Source organism: Lactuca sativa, chromosome 8 (genome assembly GCF_002870075.4).
Source record: "Lactuca sativa cultivar Salinas chromosome 8, Lsat_Salinas_v11, whole genome shotgun sequence".
Taxonomy (NCBI): Eukaryota; Viridiplantae; Streptophyta; class Magnoliopsida; order Asterales; family Asteraceae; genus Lactuca; species Lactuca sativa.
In genome coordinates, this window is record NC_056630.2 from 23471903 (window position 1) to 23495105 (window position 23203).

The window sequence follows — 23203 nt, forward strand, 5'->3', positions numbered from 1 at the left end:
TTTTTTAAATAATTACATTTAAAGAAACTAACAGTATTTATCGAATAAATTTTCAAAAACTTAAATTTCTGAAACCAAATTAAAATAATTAAGTGCTTCCAACTATGTTATTTTAAATAACTTACAACAACAATAGTTGAAAATAACATTATATACAAAAATTATATTGTTACACTTAAAAACAAAAACAATGTTTGATGTTTTAAATAATTACAATGATAGAAATTAAAAAGAAAATAAACTTTTGTAAATTAATTAATCATAACAACTATAAATATCATTAAACCATATATTATATTAATTTTATTCATGAGTGACCCGCAGATAAAGGCCTTTGGGACAATTGAGATTATAATTTTTTTTAAAGATGTCTACATTATCATATAATTCATAACAAATAATGTTTATACCAACTTATTATAAGATCTATTATATAAGAGCAAACAACATCATTGATATATTTAAAAAACATATATTTATAAAGATTTCATATATATTATTGTATTATGCGCGACGCGCAAGTATTCACCTAGTAGTTAATAATAGAGGCATTTTTGCTCAAACTATAGTCATTTGAAATCCTCTCTTTTAATTAATACCACTCAAAAGTCTTTTTTTAATAATGATTAGTCACTCAAAAGTTTTATAACTTATATATTTTGTTTAATAAGCATTTAATGGACAGTTTACTATAAAATGACAACTTTTGAGTAGACACGTATTCAAATCATATACAAAATTCACAAAGAAAACATGTCTAAATGTTTTTGTGTTGGGTTGGGATCTTTTAACCATATTTATAATATTATAACTTTTAATTTGTAAGTTTTTTATATATTAATTCTTTTATATATTTCTTGGTTTTTGAATTATTTTAATACAATTGTTGTATATATTATGGTCGAATCGTTAATATAAATTTGATATATGTAACTAATCATAGATTATATAAGGTGATATGGATAATATTTAATTAAATACGCTCTATATGTTTTTTTATTGTTTTTGTTGCTTGAAAAAATAAATTAATAAAATTCATGAATGTGTCTTATTTTTCATATAAGTCTTTTTTGAAATACAAATTGTGATACATGTTAACAATCATATGTTATATAGGGTGATATTGAGAATATTTAATTAAATATATTATATATGATTTTTTTGTTGTGTTACTTTAAAAAATAACTTATTAAAAATCATGGATTTGACGTATTTTTCATGTAAGTCTTTTTCTTTTTGAAATACAAATTGTTTATCTTATCACGTTATACTAATTTTATGTAACATGTGGATATACACATAGTTATATATAAAGCCTAAACACATAGTTTACATCGTTGACTACAATTGTTTTCTTATTAATCGAACAATTGGATAAAGATTAAAGAAGACCACATTAAGGGGGAAATTGTTTTCAAATTGTATCTCATTTATCAAGTGTTGAGAGTTGTATAAATAAAAGAAAAGGTTGATGAGTTTGTATAAATAAGGATTGAGAGTTGGTTTAATCCCTATAGAGAAAGCTAATCAATTAATTTAGTTTATATGTTTATTAAGAAAAAATCTTTGTACTATAATTTTACAAATAGAACAACATTGTTAGTGCTAAGAAAACAAATTAGTTTAAAGTTTTTACAATTCATAAACGAGTTCAAAAACTATAAATGAGTTTGAGATGAGCTTGGTATCATTTACGCTCGTCTCCCATATGAGCTTTTGAATCGAGCTCGAGCATGCTATTTTTTCTTCGATCCGAGTCTATTTTTAAAAGTGGATCGTTACAAGTTGAGTTCGAGCTCGAGCCCATGTAAAACTAAACGAGTTTGGTCAAGCTTGGGTAAACTCGAACTCGGTTTGACTTGTTTATACCCCTAATTGCTAATGTCCGAAAGTTAAAAACCAAATTACTTTGTAATTTATTTTCAGTATCTTTTTTCGTGCAAAATTCAAATACATTTAAAGCAGATGGTGTGGTAACACTCCATAATGCATGTATGGTAACATGATACCATGGGTGATATATTGTGTGGTGATGGTTAATGCATGAGAAATATTTTTTGCATGGTGAATAAATTAAATCAATTTGAAACCAATTTAAAACCTTAGTATTCATCATTATTTCTATATTAGAAATTTGAAACCAATTTTACAATGTTACCTTTCATCTTTATTTTTATATTCAAACATATCTTTTATATTTGTTTGAGTTGTTTCTAAACCATTTATTTATATTTATATATATATATATATATATATATATATATATATATATATATATATATATATATATATATATATATATATATATATATTAAATATCATAATACTTTAATCACAAGGACATATCACATTAATTTTGAGTATATAATAGACTTTAAAGTAAAAAAAAAATAATGAAAGTCCATAAAAAAATATATATAACTTGGTTTAATTGTTGTTATGTATTAGTTTTTAATCTAATTTTAATTATGTGTTTTAATTTCAAAATTATGAAATATTTTCCTTTTTATTAGTTTGTATTTATTAATATTTTTTTAGTAATTTCATTTTACACTAAACTAGAGAAGAGACCCGTGCTTTGCATGGGTCGGAAGGATTTTTTTACAAAGTTAAATAGAGGTTTTTTGGTCATTACATATATAGGGTTTCCTTGAAACGTCGACCATGAGGGATGAAAAAGTGCAACAATTTTTATGAAAAATGACAAGTAATGAAAGTAAACCTAAAGATCCATCATCACGCTTCATTACAACTTCCTTTAAGTTCTCCAACTCCTCCTCCACAACACTCTGCAACAAATATCAAGCTGAATAGTAACTGTGAGACAAACTATCAAATGGAGAAGGGTAACAATGGTCAATAATGTGTACATCTACAAGCAGCAAAACAAAAGTGTCAACTAAAAAGTCAGCATATGCAATTATATAATTACATAAAACATGAAAATAAATAAGGTAATAAAGAAAGCCTATCCGATTAAGAAAACTGCCAGAAGCTGTGGTAGCCTCTAGCCTGTATTTCCTTGGAAAATCCATAAATAAAATTAAAGTTATTTGTATTTAGAATGATTCTCTTAAAATGTTCTTTATAAAGTATACTTTCTTGCTTTGCTCCAACCTAATATATCAAACACAAATTAACCATATATTTGTAATCCTTTTAGCATGAATTTTAACACTTCCCGTCAATAAAATTTAATATAAAACGTCAAAGTTGAAAGTGGATTATGCAATTATTTTTTGAGAATAGTTGAAAGTGGTTTTCAATGTCACCACCATCTTGACACAACACTAAAGTTCTAACTGAATCAATACATATTTTAATTAGTTACAAATTAGATATTGAAATCTATATGTACTTTCTTGCAACCAAACACATATTCGGAATGGAATTGAATTCCAATTCCAGTCAAATCCATTCAAGTAAAATGAATATACAGTTAATATATATGAAAGAAAATGAAGAAACAATTGTTTCATGTATGTGATTATGAAACTAACCTGTGAATGTGAATGAACCATTGCTTATTGCTACAAGAAACATAAACAATTTATCAGAATTATGCAATATGATTAATAACCCACGTGCAAATTGAATGAGTAGAAAAACCATATAATCAAATATTCAAATCTTAAATGTTTTTCAAATTGGAAGTTTTTCCTTTAAATCCACGTGCAAATTGAATGAGTAGAAAAACATAATTCAAGTTATAAAGGGCCTATCAATGACAATTATTTAGTGATTTAAAAATTGCAAAAACACTCAGTCATAGCACAAATTTTTTATTATAATTTACAGAAACAAAAAAGATTTAAACTACAAAAATCAGATGTAACCATGGAAAATAAATCATATTTGTGACAGGAGAAAAAGTGAAAAAATGAGAGAATTCGATCATGTCAAAATTTGCGGCAAAGATAATGAAAAAAGAGCATCCTTTCAAAGATCATGATTAATTTTGGAACTTCCAAACTAAAGAAGTTGGAAAAAGAAAAAGTACTGAAAACATTTAAGGAAAAAACATAGGATTGTACGACTTTAGATTTATAAAGTTATATCCAAATGTGAGAAAGCCAGAAAGGGCATAAGAATTTCTTTTTACCATTGCTTGAAATCCTCAATCGAAATCTGATTATTGTGGAAAACGGCGTCATTTGAGGATATCACTTGCCAACCAACTGATTTTCCTAATTTTTGTCGACACTTTTGTTCTTTTTTGTTTTGCCGCCTTTGTTCAAACCATACGCGACAACAGTTTCCCTTACGTTCATCCAGATACAGTACACAGTCGACAGCACAACAGAAATCCAAAATTATATTAGTTGATTGAGGAAATTAGGGCAATACGGTAAAGGAATGGGTGACATATCAAAGCATGAGTGGTTTATAATTGTCATCTTGGACGTATACCGAATCATCCAAATTAAAGTTTCAATTCTAACTTTGACTTGTCAGATTCCTCGTCTTCCTCTTCTTCAATGTCCTTTCCTTCAGCCTACAAATTAAGATCATAATAAAGTTTTCAGATTCTAAAATTCGACAAATTGACAAACTTTGTGTTTCGTTTTCTCATGAATTTCACGAATTTGGAATTCTACCAGTTTCTTGTTGTATGTCTGGAGTGTTTTCTCGTATTCGGCCTTCCTCTTCTCTACTTTAGCTATGAATGGAGCTTTCTCCTTATTTACCAACGCAAATCATGAATCAATTAAAAGCTTGAAAAAGTTGATTAATTTCGATGAATTTTAATACTTACAGGTGCGGAAAGTCATTTCCATTTATCACCACCAGCTTTCCCGAAGTCATTTCCATTCGATCGAAACAGAGAAGCTAAAAGTCAACGACGGAATAGTACTCACAACAGACACGGATTTGTTTTTAGGATGCTTTTCTTTGTACTGTGTCTGGAAATCCTCCTTGAAACGATAAAAAAATCAACGGATCAACAAAAATAACAATTTCAACGTCATCGAATTGAAGAAATATCTACAGATCTCTCGAAATTTAGGTTTAATAACACATACATAAAGATGAATAAAGCACTAGCAGGCCTCTTTGGTTTGTTAGGATCCTTTTTGGTTTGTTAGGATCCTTTGCTTCCTTAGCCTTCTTCCCCCGAGCTTTCTTCGGAGTCGACGCTGCTTTCTTCTTCACGGCAAGCCTAATCATAATTCACAGATCATAAAAACGGAATTAATCAAAGCTATCAACAGATTCTGCTACAGGAAACGAAAACAACATAAAAAATTATAGATCGTGACGGAAATTCACCTGCTATCGGATTTTTTGGTGTATCATCTAGGTAGTGGAGGTTGGTAGCGAACAGAAGTGGGTCAGAAATCAGAAAGAACGGAGACGTGGAAACGTTAAACAAACAGGAAATCAGGGATCAAATAAGAATATAGCAAACAGTCAGTAAAAGGGAGAAGTTCAAGTACGTGAAATAGGAGAGGCAGAGGTTGGCAGCTTTGTTTGAGGTAGCAGCGGGAGAGGTGGTGGTCTACGGAGGGAACTGGTTCGACGTTGTGTGGAAGGAGGAAGGAGAAGTTCGTTGTTTGAGAGGAGGCAAACAAAGTGGAGAAATAGTTGAAGATAAGGCGGCGAGGAAGATGAAGAGGCAGTGATCGTGGTTAGGAAGTAACCCGATGAACAGTACCTTGTCAGGTACTGTTCCTAATGGAACTAAAATTAATATTAGTATAAATTATAGTATTTTAATTTAATTTTAATGAATAATGAAATAAAAGGAATGAAGTATAACAATGTTGTAAATTTTAAAGAATGATAGAGAAAATATTAAAAAAAATATAATAACAACTAGATGAAAGAGTAAAAATAAAAGTTGAAAAATAAATACACATCTAATAGGGAAAACGGCGTGTGAGGGTAATAACTTTTTCGTTTTGTTCAAGTATAGACAACTTTTTTTATACACATTCAACCATTTAACTTTTCAAATGTGTTTACATATTACCATTTGTCATCAGCTATCTCAGGTGACAATGGTAAAATATGAACATAACTAACAATTTAAATTGTCAAATATGTACAAAAAACAGAAATTGCCAAAATGTGAACAAAACAAAAAATTAATTACCCTCATAAGTCATTTTCCGCATTTTAATAGAGATTTTATTTTTCGTATTTGTTTGTATTATTTTTCCCAAAGTTATTTTTAAGCCATCAATAATGGTTGATTATTTATCCCACTTATAGCTTTTTTGATTAAATCAATTTTCTACAAATTTATTTTTAGTAAAAAACTTACGATCATAAATATTAACTAATTATTGATCAATTCTTAAAAAAATATTAATAAATATATTTTTATTTTTGTAAATTACTTTATACAACCTCTTATATTTTTTTCTTTTGTTTTTAAACATATTTCATATATTTAAAGTAAATAGTATCCAACAATAAAATTAAATATGTAACAATAAGTATGTATGGTCTTTTAAAAAAATATAAAAAATATTACATATCAAATAAAAAACAAAAAATTGTAATATAAATGTTTTCAAATTATTAAAACTTTTTTATAATTTTTAATTAGATGTTTATAAACTTTTAATTTTTTTTAATACAACGTTGTAGTTTTTGTTTAACTATAGTATTTTAAAATGTTACAAAAAAAATATTAAATTGTTATACAAAATCTATGAAATTTTTAAAAATGTTGTAAAATAAAGTTTTGAAAGATTTGTATGAGAATACTTGGTTTAAAAATAGGTGTATGAAAGTATAAAAAAAGTTAAAAAAATTATAACCGAAGTTTAAAACATAGTATTAAAAAACTTGTAAGAAAAAAATATCTTCATAATGTTGTAATAAATTATAAATACTCTTAAGAAATTTGTAAAAAAATTGTTCTCATTTAGAAAACTTTTTTTTTGTACACATCTGATCATTTAATTTGTTAATGTGTTCACTTGTTACCATTGTCACATAAGATAGAAGGTGACCATGATAATATGTGAACACATTTAACAATTTAAATGGTGAAATGTATACAAAAAAGTAGTTGTCTAAATATAAATAAAACGGAAAAGTATTTACCTGACAAGTCATTTTCCCCATCTAATAACAATAATAAACTTACACCTTCCTGCCTAATAACCATAATAAACGTACATCCCCAAACCAAAGCAAGCCTTTCGATATTGGTTTATGAAAAGACAATTATGCCCTTTGACTTAAGTAAACCCTTTTTGGCAAACTTAAGAAAGAAAGTGATAATTTGGGAATATTGACAAAATTAGGGTTGTTTAAAAACAAAAAGATCATGGTAACCAACAAATCCTTTGGTAAAAAACAGGGAGAGACTACATAACCCCCACATTTCACACAAACACAGTGCCCAATGCCACTTTTTCCATATCACCAGTACACTTTAATGCAGTAATTGAACCATAACCCCCACAAACCCTAGTGTAAGATATATTTTTAATCATTTGTTTACTATACAAAAGAGTCATTATGGAGAAAGTGGAAACTCCAACATTTATATAGAGATACATATGAACATTTCATACCGATATGGAATATCGTGACACTCCGCCTCACATACAAATGATCAATGAGGATATGTAAGGATGTATTAAGCCACAATGGTGTAGACTCCGACTATGATACCATCTAAGAATATCTAGAGTTATTGGTTACTCTCCAAAAACTCCTAATTGAGAGAGAGTTATACTTCAACATATATTAAGACATATATATACTACCTATGTAACACCAACATAGGATACACTAATATAATTGCTAAACCTAATTACACTAAATACCTAAATATTTGTTAATTTTGCCTCAAATAGAATTTTGCAATGATAGAGATCCTCCACACGCAATTGAGAAATTCTTATATTTATAAGAAAAACTTGTACCCATCATAAATAAATAAAAACTTGTACCCAACATAAATATTGGTACTTGTTTGTGAAATATAGGATCATTTTGTGATATTATAAAAAATGATCAATTCTATAAATATCATATGCTATTAATTATTTTTGATAAGTATTCCTAAATATAAATAAACTTCCTTAATGATAACATAGATATTTTGAATTTTCCATTGCCTTTGTCATCCCTCTTGAAATTACATGCTATCACTATTTTCCATCCCCTCATATTTGTCCTAAAATCCCCTCTCAACCTTGTTTTCTTAAAAATTCCCTATTGACCCCTTTTAAACTCTTTACGAAGTTTTATCCTTGTTTATCCCGTTTAAAGTTACATATTATATTAATTATTTAAATATAAAACATATATTATATTATAATTACTCTATGTTAAATATTTCTACTTTACAAATGAAAAATATAAGATAAGGTAATTTATCTTCCTTAGACTTTTCTGATGCATACAATCGAAACACCTGTACACAAAGATGTAGAAAGTCCTCACATTTATTATGAAACTAGGCGAATATTTGTGTGTTACACAAAATAAAACTACATAGTTAATTTCTTTGCATATACATGTTGAAATAATAAGACGTTAATTATAAAATAATAACTCTTACACTAAGGTGATATATAAATTTGTAATTATGTTGAATCATATTATAAAATATACATATATCAAAATCATATCATTCAATAACCTTTACCCGTAGTTTGCATTTAAATAAAACAAAACATGGTTTTCGATTTAGTATTACAATTTAACGATACGATTAATTAAAGTAGAAATTACATATTTATTGATTTTTTAAACTTTCGATCATGATGATGATGAATTGATATATGAACCAATGTTTGTAAGTTAACTCGATGTAATTGTTTTTCTGTTAACTAATTAAAAGCCGCTTACCCGGAAAGAAATGAATTATAATAAAAAATATGGTAGTGTAATGTAATTCATAGTTTTATGTTATCGTAAATTATTATCATTATTAATTAACTTTAAAACCACAACTACATATTATTATAAAAATTTTATAAAGGACTAACATTTTGGTATAAAATTTTCCTTATATTTATCTCATATTAACTAATCAAACTAATCAAGTTATGCATTATTATAAATTTTAAAGTCTGTGATAGTTTATTTGACATTTGAAACATCATGAGAATTTCAAAGTAATGTGGTGCAAAATATATATATATATATATATATATATATATATATATATATATATATATATAATAAAACTATAAATTTACTTATTATCATAACGTAACTATTTAGGTTTAGATTATACATAGAATAATTTATCAAACAATATTATTGTTAGTTAAAAAAATTAATATATTATTTTAATTTCTATTCGGGCTCTGTTTAGCTGAACAACTAAATAACTATATTTAGCTAAAAAGTTAGTTTGTAGCTGAAAAACTAGTTGGTAACTGATAAGCTAACTTATGAACTTTAATAGTGTTTGGTAAAAAAGTAACTGATAAAGTAAATTAAAATGTAAAGTGATATAAATGAACATTTAGATGGTGTTTGTTTTTTGTCTGCAAATATTTTTGGCTTCTTTCGTCTACGTCTCGCAGACCGCGCACAAACATTAGCATTTGCAAATTTTTTGTTTTTCAGAAGACCACAAACCTAAAAAGGCGTGTGTGTCATCTTGTTGACGCAGATATGAACTAGAGTCTTCTAACATATTCTGACATCTTCTACTCCAAAAAAAACGCTCTTTCTATTTCAGTAATTTTATATTAATGACAAATTCATATTTAAATTCGGTTACATTATGTGCACCTAAAATCAAATTCTCGAGGTAAAACATCAACAAATATTAAAATAATTACTATTTTTTGTTCAAATGCCTCTTTTTTGTAACATTTCCTTATTTTAATTACAACGAAATACTGTAAATATCAAATATATATGTTCATTCATACATTTTTACTTTTATTGTGTTTATATTACAAAACACTGTTTAAAAAAATGATATAATTATCCTATTGTCATGAATATAAAAAATAATATAGGCAAACACATTAATCATAATATAATGCCACAATAAAATTTAAAATAAATATATGGTTATAAAAAATAAAAATGTTGTAAAATAATATATAAACTTTGATTTTGATTTGTTAACTATTGATAATAAAGTCATCAAAGCGCTAAGTTCAAAAGGGGATTTTATTATAGATAATATTAGACAAAAGATAAAATATGTAGTTTATCATTTTGTCGATCTCTATGAATAAGTAACAAAATGTTTGTATGCTTCCAATGTGGAATCTATTTAATTAACTGAAATTTAAAAGAATTTGAATTTGACGATACTTTTCAGTGTTGTAAAATTATAACTATTTAAATTTTAGTATTTAAAATTCTTTTAACATTAAAAGACAATTTATTTAAAATTTAGTTTATTTTAGCAACTTGCTGATGTTAAAAAACAAACAATCTTCTTCTTATAGACTGCAAGTGTTTAGTCCAGTTATTCTATTGTAAAGGTTTGCATATATGTTGTTAGTGATTTGTATCACCAATGTTATTTAAGTTTAATGAGATTAACTTTTCGACCAATGTAATCTTAATAAATATTGAACTAGTAAGGGCGGTGCGGAGTGTGCACGTGTTTGAGTTTATTCTGATTTAAAATACATTGTTATTTAGGGTCAAAACCCCTAAACCACGAGGATTCGGGGGCAGCGCTTTGGTTGCGGGGTCAAAGGGTGGCAACCCTTGGTGAGGTCCCAGGGGTAGAGCCCCTTTAATGGGGTCGAGCTGATTTTTTTATTTGGGTTACTATTGCTTTATGGAAAATGCAAGGAAAACTAAATTTTAGATCTTAGAGTCGATTTTTACCCTAATCCTAGAACAAATTTTAAGACAGTTTTATGGTGGTTTTGTCACTGTTTCTTGTTAGTGTTCAAACAATGGTTATTTCTTGTTTTATTGGTCATACAAATTTAGTACACTGAAGATCATAACTTCATTCACATTATTCGTTCTAGAAAAACACTAAGTTTTATCCAATTGAGATTTCGATTGTACCATTGAAATACTTAAACTTGAAAGTGCATGACGACTCTCTGTAAATCCAAGCAATGAAATCACCAAAATTTCTAACATGTGGTCTACAGACTCTATACCTTTTGCATCTGAAAAAACAAACATCAACTTATATATATATATATATATATATATATATATATATATATATATATATATATATATATATATATATATATATATATCCGGTTAGAAGGAAATTTTTGGTAGGAAGACAATAAGTTTTTTTTTGAATATTTTTTAGCGAACAAAAAATGAGTTATTAGATTAAAAAAATAACATGATTCAAGAAAAAAAACTTCCCGAAAAAAAATCTTGATGATTCATTTTTACGACGATTTTGTTGTTAGTCAGTAAAATTGTCATAAAAGTGAATTTTTGCTTAATTTACTTAAAAATGAATCAAGAAGGCATTTTTCTAAAATTTTTTCTTGTGAGTTATCTTACTATTGATCCATCTAATGATTCATTTTGCTGATTCGCTAAAAAAATATGTATATGAAATTTTTTTTTACCTTCCGACCAAAAAATCTTTATTATTTGATCCTGATTATATATATATATATATATATATATATATATATATATATATATATATATATATATATATATATATATATATATATATATATATATATATATATATATATAAAAGAGGGTTGTCCTGAAATTTTGGAGGCCCTAAACAATTTATTAAGACAAAACTTCAAAAATGGTCCCTATGGTTTTCGAAAATATCAAGTTTAGTCTCTAACTTCAAAAAACCTCACAGATGGTCCATGTGGTTTTAAAACTTTTAACAAATGGTCCTTCCGTCTAACTCCGTCAGCTTTCTACCATTAAGTGAGGGGCATTTTCGTCATTTCAATACACAGGGACCATTTATGAGGTTTTCTCTATTTAAAAAAAAAAAGAAAAAAATATAATTATTTAATTAAAGGGCCCCACCTCTCTCTCTCTCTCCACCATATACCCCCACCTCCTTCTCCTTTTTCTTTTTACCCAAGATGAACACTTCATATGTGCGTGTGTAGCTGGTAGTCCAAAGAAATCCTTCAATCCATGATCAATCCCCTCCCTTTAGAGTCTGATCGTATGTGTGATGAACAGGGAAGTAAATATTATAGAACATATATCTCCGATATTCGTCTCCGACATTAGAGAATATGGAGAGGTGGGGTGAACTAGGGCAGTAAAGGGGAAGAAAAACCCGAACCCTCCCACTGCCTTCTTCGTCTCCAACATCAGAGAATAACGAGAAGCAACGAAGGTTCATCAGTGGTGGCGGAGAAGGAGAATGGTCGTCGGATATCCGACAACTGTGACGATCTGACAACTGTGACGATCTAAAAGAGATTGAAAAATCGACTCACTTCATCTCCACCTTTACCCACAAACCTTGGATAACAAAGGAGAAAGCTTCTTGAACTGTTCGAAATGGGTCAAGAAGACCTGCATTTTTTGTTGCACTGAACTCAAATCCAAGACAGAAAAGCTCGTCAGACTCCTCTGGTCTTGAAGACCTGCATTTCTTATTGGTCGTCGGTGATCTGTTCCCAATGGTTTAGATGCCCATATATAGAGCTGGGGAGACTGCAGGTCTTGTAGAATCCACAAAACACCCGCCTTAATCTCCCTCTCTTTGATTAAGAAACCACCAATTGATTGTCGCCACAGTTGACTGAAACCACCAGTTGATTGTTGGTGGAAGATGGAGTCATTGTTGAAGATGGGATCTAAGGGGGGAAGATGAAGTTACAGGTGGGTTTTCTTAGTTTATGGTTTTGGTTTTGTGTGTGTTTGACCTATAAGGGAGTTTTATGAATTATGTTTTGATTTCTTATGATTTTTTTGAGTTTTGTTCTTGATTTCTTGGGATATTTGTGGTTGTTGTTTTTGATTTCTTTCTCTTTTGCATGTACATGTTCAAGATCTATGTTTTGTTGTAACATTCCTGGTTGATGACGATGTGAACTAAAACCTTTGGGTTTGATTTAGTGCTCATGATATGTATTGATTTAAGATATATATTTTAATTTAATGATGATCTTCTTGGCTTTGATTTATTGATCAATATATGAACAATGATGAATACAGATGCCCAACATATTTTTGTTGTTGTTGTTGAGAGAGAGAGAGAGAGAGAGGGCCCTTTAATATTAAATAATTATATTTTTTTTTCTTTTTTTTTTTTAAATATGGCAAACTTCATAAATGGTCCCTGTGGTGGTGAATGACTGAAATGTCCTTCACTTAACGGTCAAATGTTAACGGTGTTAACGAAAATGACCAATTGTTAAAAGTTTTGAAACCACAGGGACCATCAGTGAGGTTTTTTGAACTTAGGGACTAAACTTGATATTTTCGAAAACCACAGGGACCATTTTTGAAGTTATAAAACTATAAGCAACATATAAGAATAAATTAATATTTTTTTGATGATTTCCTTGACAATTTTTTTAAAATAATGTCCGAAAAACATAGTTTCCATTTGTTATTTTTCATCCATATAACATTCTATAAAAATTAGTTCAATGTTTTATTTTTCATGAGTACTAATCTATTTATGATGTTCATTGCTAATTTGTTCACAAGCTACAAGTGATTTTCATATTTTAATTCACATAATATGAATAATACAATAGATACAGGTAATTCCAAAAACTGTTAGCCAAAAAGGGATACACTACACATGAATCTAAAAATCAAACTACCAAACTTATGAAAAAAACTAGTTACATTAACAGAATTACTATTGATATAAAGACCTGAATACAAATTAGTAATATATAGATTATGTATTCAACGAATAAATTTCCCAAAATATGCCTAGCAAAAATGAACATCATTGCATCAATAATCAATTGAATTTATACAAAATGACTAGTATGTAAATAAAAACTGAAAATAAGATTAGACGAAATATAATAAAAAATGGTAGAGCAGTAGAAACACATGTTAAAGTTGGAAACACAAAATTGTGCAGCATGTACTTCGAGAAAAAATAGATAACATAAGCGAGTGAACAACAAAGGTATACAATCGAGACTTGTATCTTTGAATGACGATTTTATTTTGTGATAACTGATGACTGATGAACATCAAGAGATCGAGGGTGACAGATTGTGCAATAACTATTAAATATAAAAGATGATTTGTTTTTTTCATCCTTCCAAGAATAATGATCTGTTTTCCGAATCCACATCTTCCCCAATTGGATTTATGAGATTTTTACCGTCCCCAATGGCTATCCTTCTAAACAAAGACAAAAAAATCGGGCCATTAATTTTTGTGGGCCATGTTATGTTGAACACTTTTAACTTGAACTAGGGTGACCCATATATATATATATATATATATATATATATATATATATATATATATATATATATATATATATATATATATATATATATATATATATCATACATCATACATACTTATAAAGCTAGTATTTTTTTCTTGAATCTCATGCATTTGAAACCCCCATAAAAATTTGCCAACACCTCCTGCATTTGAAACCCCGCACCCTTTCACCTTCAAAGTAATTGATCTCATTCATTTGAAACTTCCAAGACTATTCAACTTATAGGATTTAATTTGACTTTTGAAATTCCCTTCACACAAATGTAGTTAGCCTATAAATACATATTTCCATAGAAACAAATATCCTAAACCAAAACAAAATACTTCTTTTGTTTAATTACTGATCCTTTGTTCTCTATTTTGGTGTTAATCAAAGTCTTATGTTGTCAATATAATACTGAAGTTCAATAATCTATAATAAGCAAGGTATGCATTTTGTGTTTTTAATCAAAACAATTGGTTTTTTTTTGTTGGTTTGTTCTAATATTGTGCTTTTAATCGTGAATAAAAGTAGCTCTTAGGTTTGAGAACTTTCTAACATCTATTTTAAAAATTGACACATGCAATATTTTATTGAGTATACAGGTACGGGCAATTATTTTTTGAAAGGCAAGGCTCTACACCATCCATTTCTTATAAATTTATATTATTGGGGGTAAAATTTAATTGGTGAATGGAGCAATCAATGGTGAGGATTTAACTTCAAGTTTTATGATTCTAATTCTGCTTGAAATGTGATATGCATAATTTGTTGAACTTATTTATAAACACTTTGAGATTTAATGAATATTTAAGTTGAAGATTACCTCACATTTTGAACAATATGCAAGTTTTTGTGTTGAAGTTCATATTGAGATGTGGAAATTCACTTTAATGAGCCGATGAGTTTATCGCTTTATGATGAAATTTGTAGTTTTTAATGAGATGATGCATTGATGTTTCTAAAGATGATGCCAGAAACTTTACCCTTTACTGTTGTTAATTGTTGTAGGTTTGTTGTACAAGTTGTATCTCTTTGTTTTTAATTCTATTGTTGTTATCCATTCACATGTTTCATATTCTTGAAAATGATCAATGCAATGATCTTCTTAAATCAACATTAACAGAGTAAGGAGTCAAACACATTAATTGCAATAAAATAATAATTGGACTTTTATGAAGAAACACATAGCATGACCAAGCTACCTCCACAGCTTAAACCTACAAAAAATTCTTAATAATTAATAATAGAAATGATAATAAATGTTGAAACTATAAAACAAACACCTAATAAGAAATATCAATGCCAAGATTATTAAAATGTGTATTTTTTTAGTTATTCAATAATGTTGGTTTTTATTTTATAATAAATGTCATATTAATGCAAAATATTCATTTGAAAGTTACACAAACTCTTGATTTTTCAAGTAATTAACCAAACATACTCGGTTTTTTTAACTTAATTAAATCATTCATTTTAACCTCCTTAATTTGATTTATTTAATACATCAAAATCAATTATTAGTCTAAGTTCAAACCAACTCTTCATTTTTCAACCTAATATATACATATAACTTATTGGTTAAAATAAAAATGGTTTTAAATCACAACCATAAATCAAAATATCATAAGACTATTTTTCTAATAGTTAAAAATTATGTATATTTAATTAAACGTCAATATGAGACTAACCCACTTAGTAGAGGTTTTTCTTTTAGATTGAAGGTCTTGCGTTTTAATCCGGACGTTGATGAATTTTATTAACTTGGTCATAGTAACTTCTAACAACTAAATCAAGATTTTAAACAATATAATTGCACACTGCGCAACGCGCAAGAATTCGTCCAACCTATATATCTTATAAAGGTCATTCAAATGATTAAGATTATGTAGTTTTAATAGAAGTATATATTATAATATAATTCAAAAGAATCAATATGTTATATCAATTTCGTATACAAATTATTATATCAAATTTAACAACAACATTATTTTTATATTTAAGAAAACATATATTTGTAAAGATTTCAACTATATAGGTGTTTCTGTGCAACACGCGGGTATTCGCCTAGTATATATATATATATATATATATATATATATATATATATATATATATATATATATATATATATATATATATATATATATATATATATATATATATATATATATATATATAAAGGAAACATTTTTCCTTTCACCACTTTCATTTGAAACTCCCATGAGACATTTTATTCAAACTATATTCATTTGAAACCTGTTATTTGAATAAATATCACTCAAAAGTCTCTTAATAATGATTAACCATTCAAAGGTTTTATAACTTATATAATATGTTTAATAAACAATTAATAGATAGTCTACTATAAATGGCAAATTTCTTTGAGTAGACACACAAATACCAATCAGATACAAAATTCACAAAGAAAACAAGTTTAAAGGTTTTTGTGTTGGTTTGAGGGTTTTGGACCCTTTTCCGAGCCATGGTATTATGTTAAAGTTTTTAATTTATAAGTTTGTTATATATTAATTCTTTATTTTATTTTATTTTTCTTGGTTTAAGTATTCTTTTAACACGATTTTTGTATGTTGTTGTTGAAATTTTAATGTAAATTAGATTAGATTCATGTGATCGATCATATTTATGAAATGTGATATAGATAATATTTAATTAAATATTGTATATATGTTTGTATGTTTGTGTTGCTTCAAAGAAATAATTAATTAAAAATCATGGATATGTCATATTATCCATGTAAGTCTCTTTTAAAATGCAAATTGTCTATCTTATAACTTTATATTTTAGTATATGTTTAACATTTTAAGTATAATAATAAGTGATTTTTAAAAGTTTTATTTCACTTATTAATAATAATAAGTGGTTTTAAAATTAATGAACAATAGTTATAAATAATAAAATCAAATTATAAAAATCATGGATATGTCATATTATCCATGCAAGTCTCTTTTGAAATGTAAATTGTCAATCTTATCACTTTATTATTTAGTATATGTTTCGTATTTGAATAATAATATTAAGTGTTTCTTAAAAGTCTTCTTTAACTTATTAATAATAATAAGTGATCTGAAATTAATGAACAATAATTTTAAATGATAATAACATCAAATTATAAATTACATAACCTTAGCTACAAAATAAATGGTATTTTCAATGAACATCATCAATGAAATTAGAAAATAATTGCATAAGTAAAAAATTTTAATTAATCAATCATAAGTGAAACACAAGGAGTTAGAAAGCTCTCAAACGTTTTGTATCAAAAACGTCCTAAAAGTTAATTTTAATTTCAATAATTCTTAGCACTATAATTGTGTTTCTAAGGAATTAATTTAACTAGCTGCCATTAAGATATTTGTTTTATAGACCCAATGAACACGTGGTGTTTGTAGCTTGAAAAAAAGTGTTCCTTGAGAGATAACTTATATCTCAAGAAGTCAAACGGAGTTAAATTGACCTTGAAGATATTAAAGAGCCAACCAACAATGAACCTATAGTTAACACTAGATCTCAACCAAAGGTTGAGAAACCTGTTGAGCCTAATGAAATGTCATTACCTCTTCGCAGATCAAGTAGAGTTAACAATCCTCCCGAGTTTTATGGTTTATATATATATATATATATATATATATATATATATATATATATATATATTAAGCAATGTACTTTAAAATCAAACAAAATAAGGATAGAACACTTACCTATTGATACTTACATCATGTGAACAACAACCTTGCAGTGGATAGAGAGCCCATAATATAACTTTTCTAATGTAGTTAGACCCAAGACTCCAAAAGCAAACAAGGAATAAACCCTATTAGGGTTTATGCGAAAATCCCATAACCCTAGAAAGGGGTTAGGATTTTGTATATGGAGAAGAAAGAGAGGGCACGGAATGAAAATTAGCCATGTACATTGAGTCTACAGTGTGATTGGTCCGCCCACACCGGGCATTCAATCCACCTGGTCCACTCTCTGAGTCTACAGTATGACTGGTCCGCTCACACCGGGCCTTCAGTCGTCCTGGTCCACTCTCCGAGCCTCGGCATGTCTGGTCCGCCCTCTTGGGGCCTTCAGCCTATCCGGACCACTCGCTGGGCCTTCACGATATCCGGTCCGCCCTGGGTATGTTGGCCTACAGCACAAATCAGGACCCGCCTCAACCCAACCCCCGTCAAACAAACATGTGCACATAAAATAATTAATCACATAAAAAATCCTTAACCAGACAAACAGTCCAACAGATCACATAGCATATCAACATCCTAACCAGGATTCCGACCTAACCGGTCACTAGCATAGCATTACCTTATATATCGGGTACCGACCTTAACCAGGTCACTATAACACCATCCTAAATACTAGGATGCATATCTAGCAAAACAATAACATAACAAACAATACCCGGATTTCCATCCGATAAAGGGACGGCCTTGGTGTCGTAGACCCTGTCGATATAGTGAGGATAACTCACCTTGCAACTGCCGAATCGAACCACGAAAACACTAACCCGAAGCACTGCTCCAAACTCCAACACCTGATGCCATCAATGGACCAAGACATAAATACTCTAATACCATAACACCCCTGAAGGTCTAATAGGTCAAAGTCAAAGTCCTGGCCAAAGTCAAAGTCCTGGCCAAAGTCAACCTTCCTAATTGACTCTACTCGCCGAGTCAACCCGTCGACTCGCCGAGTTCTCATACTCAGAAAACTCTCATAGCACGACTTAACTCGCCGAGTCGCCCCAAGACTCGTCGAGTCCAACGATCTCTGAGTTCCATCCTGTCCAACTCACTGAGTCGCCAACCGACTCACTAATCCGAGGCTTTAACCAAAAGAGGTTGGGTTTTGCTACCAGAATCGCCGAGTCCAAGAACATACTCGCCGAGTCCATGACAATCTTCAATAGACTCGCCGAGTTGTTCTTCCAACCCGTCGAGTCCAAGCTCATCATCATAAGACTCGCCGAGTCACCCATGCGACTCGCCGAGTTACTACGCGACTCAAAGTCTGATCTCTAGCTCGACTCGCCGAGTCATCTCCCAGACTCGTCGAGTCCATACGTGCATTCCCATAATCTCGAGTCACAGAGCTACTCCTTTGCTCCAAACAATAGATTTGGGTCTCTAGAGTCCACTAGCAACATAAAGTTGCTACCTTTATGTGCTTCGTGCCCCATAATACCAAAAACCAAGCTAGAAATGAACTTAACTCTTGGGGAAAGGCTTTTGCATAACAACCAAAAGGGCTTTCTGCGTCTTTGATCCAAATAGAGCTCAGATCTGGAGTTTCAACTCCGGATCTAACTTATACACCAAGATCTTATCATAACATCTCCAAACAAACTTTAAAACTCCATGAAAGATGGATCTAGAAAGGAGAAGGCCAAGGATAACCATTTATTACCTCCAAAATGACCTCCTTCCGAAGAGTAATCTGAATCTCCATAAATCCCCTTGATCCAAGCTTCTTGATCTTCAAGATCTCTTCACAAAACACTTATCTAAGCTCCAATTTGCTTCCAAGGGATCTCACTCAGGATTCTAGGGTTTCTGGATCTCAAAGGGGGCTAAGGGAGCTGAGGGGAGGACATTAAGTCCTTTAAATAGGGTGCAACCCTGAAGATTAGGGGTTTTTCCTCGTCCAGCACTGACTCGTCGAGTCCAGCCGCCAACTCGCCGAGTCAGGCCACTTATTCCCGTGCTCGGCACCCATTTCGACTCGACGAGTCAAGAGACCTATTCACTGAGTCCCTTCCTATTTTCACTTAGCACCCTTCAACTTCTTGCTTCTGAACTTGGGATGTTACATAAGTATTGGATAAACACAATTTAAGGGAATTACTTCATGGATATTATCACAAGTAATTCTAATACGATAATATCATATATTCTTAAAACAGAGATATATAAGCTGTAATTTACAAGTCGGTTGTGCATTGGTGTTGCGTAAACGCATCAGTAACTAGTGTCATTTATGATTTAGTGAGTAAAGGATACAAGAATATAAGTCAAAGTTTATTCATTCCTTTTTCCCTAATGCTAAAAGCGATATCTTTAGGCCTCTCGATGATTTGGTGTTGACCTATAGTGTTGGGCCCAACCAAGACTCAATTGATGTGTTCAATTTGAAGTCTTATATCCTCATCACAAATCAGGAAATTGGGAAACAAATTTTAGACAATGATATTGACTATAATCCATGTCTCATGTATGTATGATATCTAGTTGAATGAAGGAATATTTGATCATTTATCTTATGACCAACGTTTGTTTAGTTCAGAGTTCGACAGTTGCTATGGAAGCACTATTTGTTGTTTAATTTAGAAGTTATACCAGTAATTTAGTTTAGACTTATCGAAGTGGGAGACAGTTGGATTAGGTGTCTAAGCCAATAACTAAACTAGTATAAACTTGAATTATTAGCAAAGTCTTTTTTGGTTGTCTTCAAACCTAGTAACTGAATATGATCACTTTTAGAGAGAGACTGATTTATTGATTTATTATATGATTAATAAGAAGCAATAATGAATTTATTAATATGTTATAATATGTTAATTATAAATAGTAATATTTAATTGATAATTAATCAAGAATTAATTAGAATTAATTTTGGGATTAATTGTATTAATTAAAAGTGTAAAGGTTAAAGTGCAATTGTTCAAAAGTTGAACAAGAGAGGTTCCAGAACCTTCCTTGGAAGGAGGTGGACAATTTCTAGGATATTCCAAGGTATTTGGAATATTCCTTGCAAATAAATAGGAAACTGTATAATTACCAATTTGAATCAATATTATTTTATTCAAATTAGGGTTATCTAAAGTTTCCAAGTTGCACTATTTAAGGACCCCTTAACCTACAATTTTCGGCCACTCCTCCTACTCAAGAGATAGCCGAAAATTTCATATCCTCTCTCCTCTCTCAAAAGCTTCTTATTGCTAGTGTTGGGTGTGAACCATTAAAGGCACAACAATTGTTGCTAGGATATTCCAGAGTATCTGGAATATTCCTTATAGATAAATAGGAAGCTAGATAATTATCAATTTAAATTAATAGTGTTTTATTCAATTTAGAGTATGGACTTTCCAAGTTGCGCTATTTAAGGACCCCTTGACCTATAATTTTCGGCCGCTCCTCCTACTCAAGAGATAGCCGAAAATTTCATATCCTCTCACCTTTCTTAAAAGCTTCTTGTTGCTAGTGTTGAGTGTGAACCATCAGAGACACGACAATTGTGGTGCTAGCTTCCAAGTTATTGAAGAAAGGATTCTTGATTGTTTACTACAACAATCAATAAGGTAATAAAACCCTAACCTTTATTCTGATTTTTTCGACATGTCTAGGGTGTTCCTAAGGTTTGTGTTGTTCAATATAATGTTACATCAATAGTGTTATGACTTAGATCTTTAGGTTGCATGTACCCTTAAGTGTTAATGATTTATCCGCATTAATACATGTAAAACTCATCAGTATACAGCTTCCAGATCATATCTCGATGCATTCTCTTATCACGTGATCAGATTCTGTTTCTATGAGAAGTAGTCAACGAAAGGCTTTTGATGCATTGGTTATGACATGCTTTTGGTGCATTTGGAATTTCAGGAATTCTACTATGTTTGGAACCGCTATCCCTAGGGAATCATTTATTTTTTATGATGTTATTTATGGGGCTTTTTTCTGGATCTCTAATCCTCCTTAATAAATGAAGATTTTTTGTAACATGTCCTTACCTAATTCAATATGTCACATGTCATTTTTAAAAAAATTTCAATTTCATTTAAATCCACTTGGCAAATTGTGTTTTTTTGGCTTTTTATTAAATTATATAAAAAAAATCTAATCTAAAAATATAATAAAGAAAATAAGGAAACTTAAATGTCTCCATAAATCCTCACATAATTTGTCAATTAATGTATCAAATTCAATTTAACTTTAAATCAACACTCCTAATTGAAAAACATAATTTCTAGTCAATTTCTTTTAAATTCACGATAATTTATAGAAATGGTTCATTCACATTTAATATTGATATTTTTTTCAAATTCAGTTTTATACATATAATGCTTAACAAAATATATTAACTTAAAAAAAAAAATTCTTATAATATTTCCCCTGTTCAAAAAAAGATTTTAATTATCTATGAAAATTTTGCTAAAATTCAAATGAATGTAATTATTCTGTTGACTAAAAATATTGACTTTTGGCGGTTGGAGAAGCTTAGGGCTACCCAACTTCCACATGAACATCACCACGACTTATTGGTACAATGGTACCTACCGAATCGAATGACTCATTTTTTTTATCTCTAAAAGTATAACCAAACTTTTAAATTTTAGTTTAAAGAAAATTTCTTCTAATTTGAGCCTTTATTTAAAGTTTTTGTTCCATGATTCAATATATGACTATATATTTTAGACCTTAGACTTTTGTATTAAAAGTAGTTATTTTATTTGAAACATGAATCAAAATAATAAAAATCTCAAATAAGAAACAAAGTAAAAAATATGTATTATGATAAAAATTACAAAAATCAATTATAGGAGTATTAAAAAAAAAACTAAACATATAATTCACTATTAAATAATTAAATAGTGTATTGCGACTAGCGATAGCAAAATGTCAGCGCTATTTGGTTGCCACTTGCCGTACACTTGTTTAGTTGCATTTGCATGAATAGACTCTTCCGTGCAAGAAAGGAATATATAAGTTGATTAAATAAAATAGAAAAAAAATTAATAAAATCTTTTCTAATTCTACTTTAAATAAATAAAACTAGTAATTAAATTGACTCGGGATATACACCAGAATATATAAAAGTAAGTGTCTTATTCTTCTTATCAGATAA

At 29.2% G+C, this 23203-nt stretch overlaps 1 pseudogene; it reads right to left on the minus strand.

Annotated features, from left to right (window-relative positions):
• Window positions 1-4423: 4423 nt before the first annotated feature.
• LOC111898100 (HMG1/2-like protein) lies at window positions 4424-5169 on the minus strand (annotated as a pseudogene).
• Between the last annotated feature and the right edge of the window lie 18034 nt (window positions 5170-23203).